Genomic DNA, 13,470 nt, shown 5'->3' on the forward strand with positions numbered 1-13,470 from the left:
CAATTCTATGTGAAAACTTATCTGCGCATGCCACTCTACTCTATCGCTTGTGAGTCTGGAATGCACCACTACAAACTCGCACAGGACCCATTTCGTAATGGAACTCAAAACACAATGCGTGTAGATCGCATCTGTGTGAACCACAATAATAGGAACACATATCTAGCTGGTCATGCGAATCTGTGAGTTTGAAAACACATCCCGAATCCCATATGTGTAAACCAGGGAAGCTCTGTTCACACCTGGGCATTTGGGTATCACGGCAGAATTGTTGCAGTCGCAAAACCTAGGTTCAGGTGCCATTATTTTAATGGCACTTAAAACATGGTGCAGTTTTAATGTGATTGTCAGAATCTCATCGCATGAAGATTGTTGCCCAAAAGTTGCATTGCCCCGGGGCGCTGACGACCCATGCTACGCTAAAAAAAACTGGCTCCTAACTTTTTTAGTTGGCTCCTTGCTTCAAAGCAAATTTGTCAAGCCCTGAAATTAATATACAATTTCATCAATACGTACAAGGGCACTGAGTAAGCATGGCACCAGTTATGAATACCGTGGAAAGAAACGTGAAGAGAAACATGCTTCTGGGGATTACAAGCGATTATGTTACACTCACAGGAATAAAAAAAACACAGCACCTTGCAAGCCTGGGAACGTGACCTATTTGCCAATACCCTAAGCAAGCATGAGTGGAAAATGGCAGAAAATGTCATCCAAAAAAGGAACTTTTTGGAATTTTAACTGCTGGTTATTACATATGATCTGACCTGCAAAATGAGAAAGGCTTGCTGTTCCCAAATCATGAGTATCAAATTGATGAAACCAACACACCAGTGTTACAAATGGTTTGAGACATGTAAATAAAGAATCCATGACATATTTTACTGGTAAGAAACAAAGGTTCATATTGAAGAAATGGCGCTTTAAGAATGATAGTGAATAAAACTAAATAGAGGTCAGTGTACAATAACATCCCTTAGTCTCTCCAATGATCTGCTAGTGTTTTATAATTAAAATTCCTTCTTTGCTCACTGTCCTTCTGCTTTTATGCTCCTCCCAATATCTAAGCCCTATTTGTGGGGATGCCAATTCTGGAAAGGTGTCAGTGCTCAGTTGCCACTGCCCCCTGTAAAGTGAGTTCACCTGTGGTGTATTGTAGTCTTCCCTTCCAAGTACTCCAATAGCAAGCTGCATGCTATGGGGGGCACTCATGCAGGCTTGATCCTGAGCCAGGCTGTGTTTGACTACTGACACTGAGCCCCACTCCCTCACAGGATTTATGGCTCCTGCCGCTGCCTCCATGTCCTGTGAGGAGGGAGAGCAGTGTTTCTGCTCTCAGTCACAGCAATGGATCCAGATTGGGCTCAGGTATGTACAGTATTTAGGGGGGCCGGGGGGGAAGCTAACCGTGGAAGGTTAAAAAAACTTAAAGTGCTTGTAAAGGTAAAAATAAGAAAAAAAAACATTGCACTGCCCCTTTAAATTATTTACATGTCATCTATCATGTCTGTGTTGTATTTATAGCTGCCAATGCTCTAGTTTACCTGGTTGATCCTGCCTGTACCACTCCTTCTGTGGAACCGAGAGTGATCATGTTCCCTGCAGGAATGAGGCTGCACAGTTCAGTAAAGGCATTAAAAATAAAAAACAAAGATCATAGTACAACCAAGCTTGATTTGACTTGTTGACAGATGGTGTTAGCATCAACAAGGTTTACAACCAATTAAGTCTGCAGGTTCCTTGTGGGTCCTTAGGTACCAGATACAAAATGGAGCATTGGCAATGCGTTTGTGTTAGAATACAGTGACATAGGGACTACAAAATTAGTAAAATAGATGCTGTAGTATACTTTACATTTTCCTGGGGAAAAAAAGAATATTACATGATGTAGTAAACCCATGGTGGTAAGAAAACAAGGCAACAAACATAATATTATATTAACCCCTTGACACTGGCACCTCCCAACCCTTTAAGGGGTTTGTGATGCTGGGAGTCAGGGCAGGGTTTAAGGTCATGTGATCGCCGTGATTGGCTGTCACGGTGGTCACATGGTCAGAAAGCTCCCAACCACAAGTAGCGATGGGGAGCTTTCTGTCAGGCGAGGCCAAGGCCAAGGCCCAGCCACCAAGAGGCTGCATATTTGGTGTCAAGGAGTTATAATGTGTAGATAAATGTTGCTGTTATGGCCTATATAGTTAGAGATATCTTTGGGAAGCACCGGTTTTATTTCAAACATGTTTTCTTTTTCCAAACTTTCTCTAGATGCAAAGCAAATAAAACATTACAGCTATGACCACATAGATTCTCAACTTTAATATCATTCTAAGTCTGAAGAAGTTCATGCTGTTTTAAGTTCCTTTGATATTCTAATTTGGGTTGACCTCTTCAGAGAGATGTTGTTTTGCTAAAATGTATGTTAGTAAAAGTAAAATTGTCAAAAGCTGACCTCCTTTTGAAAACATGTAAACAAATTGAATATATCAGTATCACTCAGCTAAAAGCAAGACACACTAAAATGTGTGAAACTCCTGAAGTTCATAATTAACTACTTATAGTAGGAAAGAGAAATTCTAAAGAGAATTTACCATTAGATTTTTGAAAGCATGCACTGCATGAATAAAATTACTCAAGAAGGCTCAACTGAAAATAAATACATTAATAATATAATGAAATAAAGCTATAACCCATAGCACCCACACAGCCTTCACCTAATTTTCAGTAAATACGTGATTATTTGCTGTAAGTGTCTATTTTTTGCAGCTTTTAAAATAAATCAACACCTATGCAGTTACAGTAAGTGGATGACTGAGAAAAATCATTCAGTGTCTGAAAAATACATCTTCTCAGAGGAAAGGTTTTGTTTTGTTTTTAAATCATACTTTTACGCTTTTTCTAATATTAATATGAATAAAGGAACATTATAGTGGCTGCATGCAGTGGTATATTTAGGTTTTATGCTGCCTTAGGCAACACAAAAATCAGGCACCCCCCTACGGAGAGAGCCTGACATTGGCCAACAACACCCCTGCCCACCTCCCACCTGAGAGAGCCTTCCACTAACATTCCTCCCCCGGCGAGAGAGAGGAAGACACTCACCTTCACAGCTCTGTCCATCCCTGGGTACGAGAGTCAGGCTCTCCATAAACCATCAAGCAGCCCGCAAACTCTCTTGGATCCCACCTGGTCCCCATGCTGCATGTGTCCCTTGTTCCACACCTTCGTCTGGGGGGTGGTGCTGCCCACCTGAAAAATGCCGCAATAGGCAAATGCCTTGTTTGTCTTGTGATAAATACGCCCCTAGATGCATGTGCAACTCAGTGTGCATTCAATAGAAGACTGCAAGCAGGCAGGTAAGTGTTACTGCAATAAAGAGCTCTCTGCTTTCAGCATAACGCACATGAAAATATTGTGCAAAGCTTGCTGCCCAATATGATGCAGGAGCTTCTTTGGTGCAACATGCAGAAATGTGTGTAAAATGTGCTACAAAAACAGCAAGATGAGATGTGAATGGGGGCCTTAACGAGTCAACTGAAAAGAGTCATCAAAAGTGAGTCATCCCTTTTGATGTGGTAGAGTCCAAATTTTCAATTTGATGGTCCAGCTGGAAAAGAAGTAACCAAGGCTGCGTTAGTAGAATTGTGCTCTGGTAATCCTTTTTCATGTATGAAATGGTTATTCATAAAATAAATTTTATATATATATATATATACATATATATATATTTTTTTTAAGTTATAAAATTAAAGAAAAGAAACATTTAAATTGTCTGAAAACCATTACAGCTTATGTTTACTACACACAGTGCACCACTCGTTTTGTATAGCATTTGGTTTTCTACAGAGACAAACAGTAATTTTTTCCTTTATTATTATCTCTGGATTTTTTAAAAGATAAGTTCACCATTGGAACATGTTACATGTTCTGCCCATATTTAGGGTGGAACATGTAGCATTTTTAAGTTCCTGCCTCCTGACAGCCCCATGATCCCCCTTTTCCCATGACAGTGGGCAGGGGTTCTTCTTCTGCACTTGCTGTCACTTTTTGAAAAGAGCGTGGCTCTGCCCACATAGCCGCATCATTCATTCACAGTTTCCTATGAATAAATAAACTACATATACCATCTACCACCGCAGCAGATGGACTTGTAGTTTCAACTGGCTGCAGGCGCACTAATGAATGCTCTCGTAGTCCATTGATATGTCCTACTTATTTTAAACTGAAAGTCCATACGAAGGTACGAACTGAAAGCAAGAGGATACGTCTGTAGTAATCCTCATTGCACTTGTGATCTACTGATCATGGGTACAATGCTTTCCAGGCCCTGCCAGAAAAAAAATAAATTCAGATTTTTTTTCTTTTTCAAAAATATCTGCATTTACTATTTTTTCCAAAAAGGCGAACTTAACCTTTCATTTTTGCAAAGCCTTGCCTGAACAGAGATGGCACGGAGGCAGAGGGAGTCATTCCTGTTACATTTATCTGCGTGTGTGTGTGTGTATGTGTGTGAGAAAGAGAGTGTGTGTAATTTGAGCATTAGATATTCAACACTAAATAAAAGTTTTTTCAACAAATTAGTTAAGGTTAACCTGGTAAACATATGAAAAGGAGCCTAGAGATTCACCTGTTTTAGGAAATATTAAACATGGACATTTGTAATATGTCATATTTACAAAACAAAAAAGTTATTATTTTTCTATCCTTAGCAGAATAAACAATTCATTGTATATACAGTACCTTTCAACTAAACTAAGTTGCTCACATAGTTTATATCTGAGAATTTCTTCAGGTTCAACCCGACAATTTTCCTTAGAAAAGTCACCGAGGTCTATCTACAAGCTTTGATATGTTTCTGAGCAGGTCTAGCTTGTGAAGCAAAAATAATATGTTGTACATCACAGGATTCCTGTATCAGCGCTAAGCAATGAACATACAGGTTCACTTTTTAAATTGACCTTATCTGACCTAAAACATTTTTAAAGTAATGACAATGCTGAAGCTTAAGTAAATTGGTGCCTCCAAGTACCATCTACAAGAAGACCCCTGTGTTGCTTTGAACCCCACTGTCAATTAACCCTCCAATACCAGAATTTTAGGAGACAGTAGAGTTCTGGTATTTGACATTTGAATGACAGGGAAAGAGTTTAAAATCAGGATGGGCAGGGCTTATTCTTTACTTTGGCAGAAGTTGAAGCCCCACATGCAGCTTAAGTCTAGAGCTCAAGTGGACTCTATGGAGACATTGGGATGGATCTGATGATAACACTTACCACACAGTGCCTGTACCAGAGAATAGCTGTTACTTTAGAATAGGGTTAAGCCAAGAAAACTTCACTGGAAATAGAAACTTTCTTCTACCACCTCCTTGTAGTTCTTCTTAATACACAGACACACTGTCATGTTTGCCAAGGGCATGTCAGTTATTAAATGGCTTTTTCTGCACAAACTATGTATGTTATATGTGCTGCTTGACCCGGAGTAAACATTAAAAAAATTATTAGATCTGAATACCGGGGGGGGGGGGGGGGGTTGCAAGTTTTTTACATAAAAGTAAACTTGCACTTGCAGAATATTTTAAATAAATATTACCTCTCTGGAACGCCAGCATTTCAAAAATATATAGATTTGGGTTACTGGATTATTTTTTAAATCAGGATTTTCTGGTGTTGATTCAAATCATTACCTATACTGAGGATGCAGGAGATTATTTGTTGGCATTCCTTGTCCCCTCAAAAAAATTTCCCTAATAAGCATGTGCTTCATTTCCTTATAAGTGTAGTCCAACGTCACCTAAATTTCAATGACAGTTTGGGGTAGGCACATCCATGTTGAATTGATGGTCAACCTCTTTCCTCTTTTACAGACTTCCATGATAGAATTGCTTTGCAGTAATTTTTGTCTCTGCAGACTACTGGAAGGCCATAAAGACAGAGTCACTCTCTCAGTTAAATTTCAAAATTATAAATTGATGTAGGGATCACATTTAGCTCTTTCATAAAGGAAACATGTCTTGGGATAAACATGGAAGCTGCCATTGCTGCCAATTCTCATTTTGCACATGCAAACTACCTGACTGTCATGCTGATTCTTTTGCTTCCATTCCTAGGTATGAATATAAGGATTTCTTGTTCTTGGTCAGTGGTAAGCATTGACGTCAGAAGATCAGCATGTCAACCAGGAAAGTATCAAAAGAAGAATTCATGGTAGCTCCTAAACTTCCCTTACAAAAGGTTTACTTTAACAGCCATGGCAGTGGGTCAAGTCTGGGAACTCTGGTAGGGATATATCATTGCTGGAATTACTTGCCAAATACCAAGCAAAAATGTTTTTTTCTTATTATGTGTGCACGGCCTCATCAGAACTGTGAGGATTGGATGAAGGCAGGCTTGGAGGTTGCAACAAATTTACCCTGGGTCACTATTTGCTGTGAAGGACAATTGCTCTCCCAAATATGGGGTAAAATGTGTGTTCTTTAATAGCCATTGCAGTGGCAAATCTGAAAAGCTTGATAGGCATACATCATTTCTGGATTCACTTGCCAAATGCCACACAAAACTGAAACATCAGAGAAAACATGGGAAGAGTAGTTTTACATGCAGTATTTGATATCCAAGTCTATCAGTATCTAGTTAACTATAACAATTTTATTTAAAAAATACTATGGGCATTAAAACTTGAGTAAGTCCAGAATAGTCACTGACATGTAACACTGTCAATAGTCTTCATACTGGTCCATAAAAATGGGTTTTAAATAGGTTTAATTCATCGGAAAGAAGAAGAGCTAAGTTTTAATTACAAAGAAGATGTTGGTTACAGTTAAAATTGGATAATAAAGAAGTCTCCTATGGTCCCTAGGGACTTTCTATTTTTGAATTAGTGGCCAAAGGCAAAACACATTTTTAAAACTAAAAGCAATCTCTATTCTGTTTCACAGTGTGCTCTACATTCTTTTCAAAGGAGAACTTCAGGCAAAACACACAATTTACTAATGAATATGCATGATGACTAGTAATTTACCTGCGCCCTTTGATGCATGTTTTGAAAAAAAAAATCATTGCTTCTGAAAACTTTGTTCCTACAGCAAAAAATCATGCCAGATGTACCACAAGACTTTAGTATGGTTAGAACAGAAAGTTGTCATTACATAGTGCTATTTAGACCAACTCTGAACTCTTCTGAGTCAGATTTCTCCAAATGGAAATTTTACATTCATTTAAAAGAATAAACTTTCAACTAAGCTAAAAGAGAAGTTCCTACACACAAACTGATATTAGTATAGCTTAATGTTGATATCTGTACTCACTGGAAGATGCAAACAAGTTGGATTTTTTATATTGTTATATATTATTGATTAAAGTGACCCTGTCAAGGAAACTCAAGATGAAAGCATCCTGAGAAGAAGAGTTATATACTCTCTGGCATACCCATGAAAAAACAACTTGTTCAGATATGCTTAGAATTGACCTTAGAGGAACCAAAACCATTTTTTAGGAGACGTAAGCATTTCAGTTGTTCTATTATTCTTTGTTTTACCAATCTTGAAAAACTGCTACAACTCAAAGCCAATTGAGTTTTCACGAGAACAGAAACGGGCTTCTTTCAAATTTTCATTTCAGTTGGTGACCCATTTGGGGAGACTTTAACTTGTTTTCTGTCCAAATGACACAAGGATACTATATGAAGAACTTGTGTCAATAGCAAATCAAAGGTTTCTAACCTTTCCTACAACATTCAAATGTGCTTTTGTTGCTGTCTTTGCTCCCTTCGGAGAGATTTCATATCCTTTCCTGTCTCTGCGGCACCCCATCTCTGGGACAGGAAGTGAGGGGAAATCTCCTTTACTGAGGAAATCTAGAGACAATCTAACCCTCCTCACTATATGAAACACTAAAGCAAACTTGGCTAGAGATGAACAAAACATACTGGTACAACTATTTACATAAAGCTTATTGCATCAAAAAATGTAAAAGACTTACACACTGCCCAAGTGTAGATATTTAGGGATTTCAACATATCTCATTTTTACATATTTCCTTAGAAAACGTTCAACAAGGTGTCTCCTCATACTGAGAAATGACATACATCATGTTGTTACAAAAATTATATTTTCATGTTGTACCAATAAGTAGAACAGAGGGTTCTAAGTTATAGAAAGAAACACAGCAACACCACTTCTATAATACACTAATTTATCACCTGTCTAAAAGTAACCAGAAAAGAACCAAGCTAAGTTGATAAAGACCATTACTGCCAGGTCAAAAATGATGAAAAAGAAGAAAAATGGTACAAAAAAGAAAAGTTTAAGCCTTGGTCTTATCAGTCTTCAAAAACTACAGGCATTTTGCAGCAAGTCCACATAGCTATGTATTCCATTTATTTTCAAGCAAAAAAGGTATGATGGTTTTGTATTTATTCATCAATCTTCATGTAGTGGCTTAGCAACATTAATGTATTATACGATATTATTCATGGAGCTCTGTAGATGTTTCCATTATTACAATAGAGCACTGTAATAAATCAGCCAGACCCATTTCATTATTAAATCAATGTCATGTGCCTATTGAGATTCAATGTTATGTTTTTTTTAAAAAATAAAATCTTGACTATTGATAAGTGAATGATGCTTAGCGAGACACAAGAGGCAGCGTGAGCTTCCGAAGTGTCTGTCCACAGTAAATCATCTCTAAGCACAGCCTTGCTTTGTGTTGCATGCAAACTGGATAATGTGCTATAAATAGCTGATAATCTATGGAGAAAATATGTTATATACATATCTGACTCTACACATTAAATAAAGCTCAGTTGTTAGTTTACAACCGACAACTGACAAATATGTAATTATAAGCACACAGAAAAGTTAAAGATATATTCAGCAGCAATGTTAATTATCATGAAAAATTCCTACAATCCATCTCTCCAATCCTGCATATACTATATAATTTTATGAAGTAGATTTATTTTTATATATAAGCTCTAAATGTCTACATTTTTCCACTGATCCTATACATTTATAGGAATTTGGGAGCTCAATAAAAATGTGAGAAGAATGTTCTTCAAGCTCTGTACTGATCATCTCTCTAGCTGATGAGCATAGCACAGTATATACTTGATCTAATCCTTTCAGTGCCTGCACTAAACTTGTCATTGCTTATAAACAGTAGCAGCTGTCACATGTGATATGTATGATCATAAAGATGACCATAACAAGCACTCCATTAACGATGACTTAAAACTATAGGTGATTAGACGCTAAGAGCACCCAGCTTATGACAGCCTAAAAAGAACTTTTAATGGCCAAAAAAGGTTAAATGACTCATCCGCACCCATATTCATTAATGTCATCTTGTGTGTCTCTTCTGAATAAGGTATATTTCTGATGGACTCACATCTGTCTTTATTGTGTATCCTGGCATGGCTTTCTGCCTAGCTGTTCAGAAACAGAATAATGAGGCAGCACAGATTAACTCATGCTAATATGCTATGATTATCAGTTACAGGTGATTATGGCCCAGAAGCACCAGCAATTAGTATTAAACTGCAGGTTCATTCACTAATCAGAGCAAGCCATGGGCTGAGAGCTGGTGGCTGCGAGATGTTCACAAAAGCGCTAAATGTCTGCAGCAAATGTACTGTGAGATAGGAGTTTATCAGTACAGATATATCACCGGGGTCTGTTAGAAATATGTTCCAAGTGCAATATAATCTTGGCTAGACAGTGCTGCTTTCCTGCTGCTGTAGCCTGCTTCCCTGGTGGTGGGCAGAAGCAGCAGCTCAGTCATTGCATAGACATGAATTCTGGTCCATACTGTTTTCCTGGGTTTTATTTCACAGCACAGTTTTTAACACCAGTCTTCCTCAACCATTTCTAAGTCATGGCATCCTTTAAAACTATGTAAATGCTCAAGGCACCGCAGTCTAAAATGGGGTCCTTCTGTCAAATCAGAAACCCCCTCTTTCACATCAGAGTCCCCCATTTGCAAAATAGTCTAATTCCCCCCTTTCACATTAGATTCCTTACTGCTGCCCCCCCTTTTCACATCAGGATCCTCAGTCCCCCCTTCCATATCAGAGTCCCCATCCCCACCTTTTACATCTGTGAGCTTGCCCCCCCAACCCCCCCTATTGTCACACCAGACACCTAATTTCCTCCTTCCACATCACAGTTCCCAGTCACACCCTTTCCCAACAGAGTCCTCAGTTCCCCCTCTTTTTAAATCAGCGTTCTCAGTCCCCCCCCATATATTGTAATCCTCAGCCCCCCCCCCCTTTTATACCAGGGATCTCAGCCATCCCTCCCTTCACATCAGAGTCCCACATTTATACCAGAGCCCTTGGCCTTCCCTTTTACATCAGGGTCCTCAGACCCTCCTCCTTTTGACTCAAGTCCTTAGCCCCCCCTCCTTTTGATATGAGTCCTCACCCCCCCCCCCTTATACCAGAGTCTTCAGTTATCCCCCTTTCACATCACAGTCCCGCATTTACACCAGAGTCTTTGGCCTCCCATTTTACACCAGAGTCCTTAGTCCTTCCTCTTTTTAAATCATGGTCCTCGGCCCCCCCTCCTTTCACAGCACAGTCCTCAGCCCCCCCTTTTTAATATCAGAGTTCTCAGTTGCCCCCCTCTGCCTTTATATCATCAGTACTCCCATTTCACAACAGTCCTCTGCCCCCTCCCCCTTTTTATATCAGAGTTCTCAGTTGCCCCCTCCCACTTCATATCAAAGTGCTCAGTACTCCCATTCTTCTGCCCTTTTTTATATCAGAGTTCTCAGCTGCCCCCCTCCCCCTTCATATCAGAGTAGCAGTACTCCCATTTTACAACAGAGTCCTCTGCCCCCCCCCCCCCCTTTTACATCAGAGTTCTCATCCCTCAATTCACATTAGAATCTTCAGCCCCCCATTTTCACATTAGTGTCCTCAGCTGGCCTGTCTGCACCATAGAAACCGATGGTGCTGTGCAAAAAGCTAGGGTGGAGGGTGACACCCCTGGGGAGCCCGGATGGCACCCCAGGGAACTATACCCCCCAGGGAGAAACACTGCTCGAAACTTTATGGATCTTCTAAAAACAGTGAACACTTATCTGTTAAAAAAAAAAGTTCTTCAATGTGATGACCTGAGATCATTTCCATGATTCTGCTCAACACATCATGAATGGAGCCCATAGAGAGCCCCCATCAGCGGTCCATGACAACCGGTTGCCATGGGTTACAGCGCAGCATCACCAATGGAAGATCATCTAGAGGTACTTCTAGATATGAAACCCCAAAAAATCTCCTACCTACCTGCCTGCCTGTGCCAGGACTTCCATCCAGAGGAAACTTGACTCAGAGGGGCAGCCTTTCCCACGATCTGGCCGCTCTGCTCAGCCTCATGATCCGGGAAGGGCGAGGAGAAAGCTGGGGGATCAAACACACACCATTCACTTTACTCAGCGACAGGTGATCCCGGCACACCGACCTCCTGCGATGGCTCCGGAATATCGATGTTCACCGGGACGGATCACAGCTGCATCCTAAGCGGCATCATGCGGCAAATTCCCCCCAAAATCCTGCAAACTACCGGAGCACAGGCGGATCAGGAACAACGCATCCCTCGCTCAGCGATCATCCTATGTGTGGTGTGATCAGTGCACGGCGGCTGTCAGCACATCGCACCGCCAGCTGTCCCCTCCACTGATGGGATCTCCGGCAATACAGGCAATGCAAGATCTCCGGCAATACAGGATCTCCGGCAATACTAGATCTCCGGCAATACTAGATCTCCGGCAATACTAGATCTCCAGCAATACAGGATCTCCGGCAATACAGGATCTCCGGCAATACAGGATCTCCTCCTTCTTCTTCTCCTCGGCTGAGAGTTAGCAGGGAGCAGGGAGAGGGAGGCAGAGATTCGTCTCTTCTTGCTGGAGCTGTGTTACTGTCCTTCACCAGCAGGTGACTGACTTCACTCCTCTCCTCTCTGGGCCAGCACTGGAGGGATTTCTCTTCTATGTCAAACCCAATGCTTCCTCCTTTCCCTTTACCTCCTGGGTCTTAGAGCCTTCTCTTCTCCAACTGCACATTCGCAGCAGCTAATCCAGCAACCAGAGGAGCTGAGCCTTGCTGCCACTTGCTGTCATTCTTCTCAGAATGGATGATGGACGTTTCCTCTTCAGGAAGGGCTTGATCACACTCTTACCTGGGGAGCTGTGATGGTCTGCAGGCTGTATGATCTGCACACTCTGTCTTTCAAGTTGCAATGCTCTGCAGGGTATATGATCTGCACACTGTAGCTTTCAAGCTGCAATGCTCTGCAGGCTGTATGATCTGCACACTGTAGCTTTTGAGCTGCAATGCTCTGCAGGTTCTATGATCTGCACACTGTAGCTTTCAAGTTGCAATGCTCTGCAGGCTATATGATATGCACACCATGTGGGTTGATTTACTAAAACTGGAGAGTGCACAATCTGGTGCAGATGTGCATGGTAGACAATCAACTTTTAACTTCAGCTTGTTCAATTAAGCTTTGAAAATAAAACCTGGACAGTGATTGGTTTCTATGCAGAGCTGCATCAGATTTTCACTCTCCAGTTGCAGTAAATTAACTCCTATATTTTTCAAGCTGCAATGGTCTGCATACTTTATGATCTGCACCAGGGGCGGACTGACAACTCATGGGGCCCCGAGGCAATAGGAAATCATAGGGCCCCTGTGTCCTTGCCCACACTCAAACCACACCCAAAAAAGCCTATGCAAGGTACCAGGGGCATCTCATGGGGCCCCCTACTGACCCTGGGCCCTCGGGCAGTGCCCGAGTGGCTAAATGGACAGTCCGCCCCTGATTTCTGCACACTGTTTCTGTTGAGCTGTGATGGTATGCAGGCTATATTATCTGCACACTATATCTTTTGAGCTTCAATAGTCTGCAAAATATTTGATCTGCACACTGTATTTGTTGAACTGTGATAGTCTGCAGGCTATATGATTGGCACACTGTATGTTGAGTTGCAATGGTCTGCAGGCTATATGATTTGCACACTGTATTTGTTGAGTTGCAATGGTCTGCAGGTTATATGATTTGCACACTGTATCTGTTGAGTTGCAATGGTCTTCAGGTTATATGATTTGCACACTGTATCTGTTGAGCTGTGATGGTCTGCAGGCTATATGATCTGCACACTGTAGCTTTCAAGCTTCATTGGTTTGCAGGCTATATAATCTGCACACTGTATCTTTCAAGCTGCAATGGTCTGCATGATATTTGATCTGCACACTGTATCTGTTGAGTTGTGAATGGTCTGCAGGCTATATGACCTGCACACTGTATCTTTTAGGTTGCAATGGTCTGCAGATTATATGATCTGCACACTATAAGGTTAATTTATTAAAGCTGGAGGGAGCAAAATCTGGTGCAGATGTGCATGGTAGCCAGTCAGCTTCTAACTTCAGCTTGTTCACGTAAATAATAGAATCCTTATGAGCTGATATGTATAT

General features: G+C 40.8%; 1 protein-coding gene across 8 annotated transcripts in view; it reads right to left on the bottom strand.

Annotated features, from left to right (window-relative positions):
* Nucleotides 1-11,968, bottom strand: part of SGCZ (sarcoglycan zeta) — a 1,110,583-nt gene extending 1,098,615 nt beyond the window's left edge. For all 8 annotated transcript variants that reach the window (XM_089669298.1, XM_089669301.1, XM_089669297.1 and 5 more), the window contains exon 1: nt 11,281-11,968. The gene's annotated coding sequence lies outside the window, so the exon portion shown is untranslated. The remainder of the gene's footprint in view (nt 1-11,280) is intronic.
* Nucleotides 11,969-13,470: the final 1,502 nt, after the last annotated feature.

Source organism: Staurois parvus, unplaced genomic scaffold, assembly GCF_062004578.1.
Source record: "Staurois parvus isolate SC_StPar_1 unplaced genomic scaffold, SC_StPar_1.0 ptg000071l, whole genome shotgun sequence".
NCBI lineage: Eukaryota > Metazoa > Chordata > Amphibia > Anura > Ranidae > Staurois > Staurois parvus.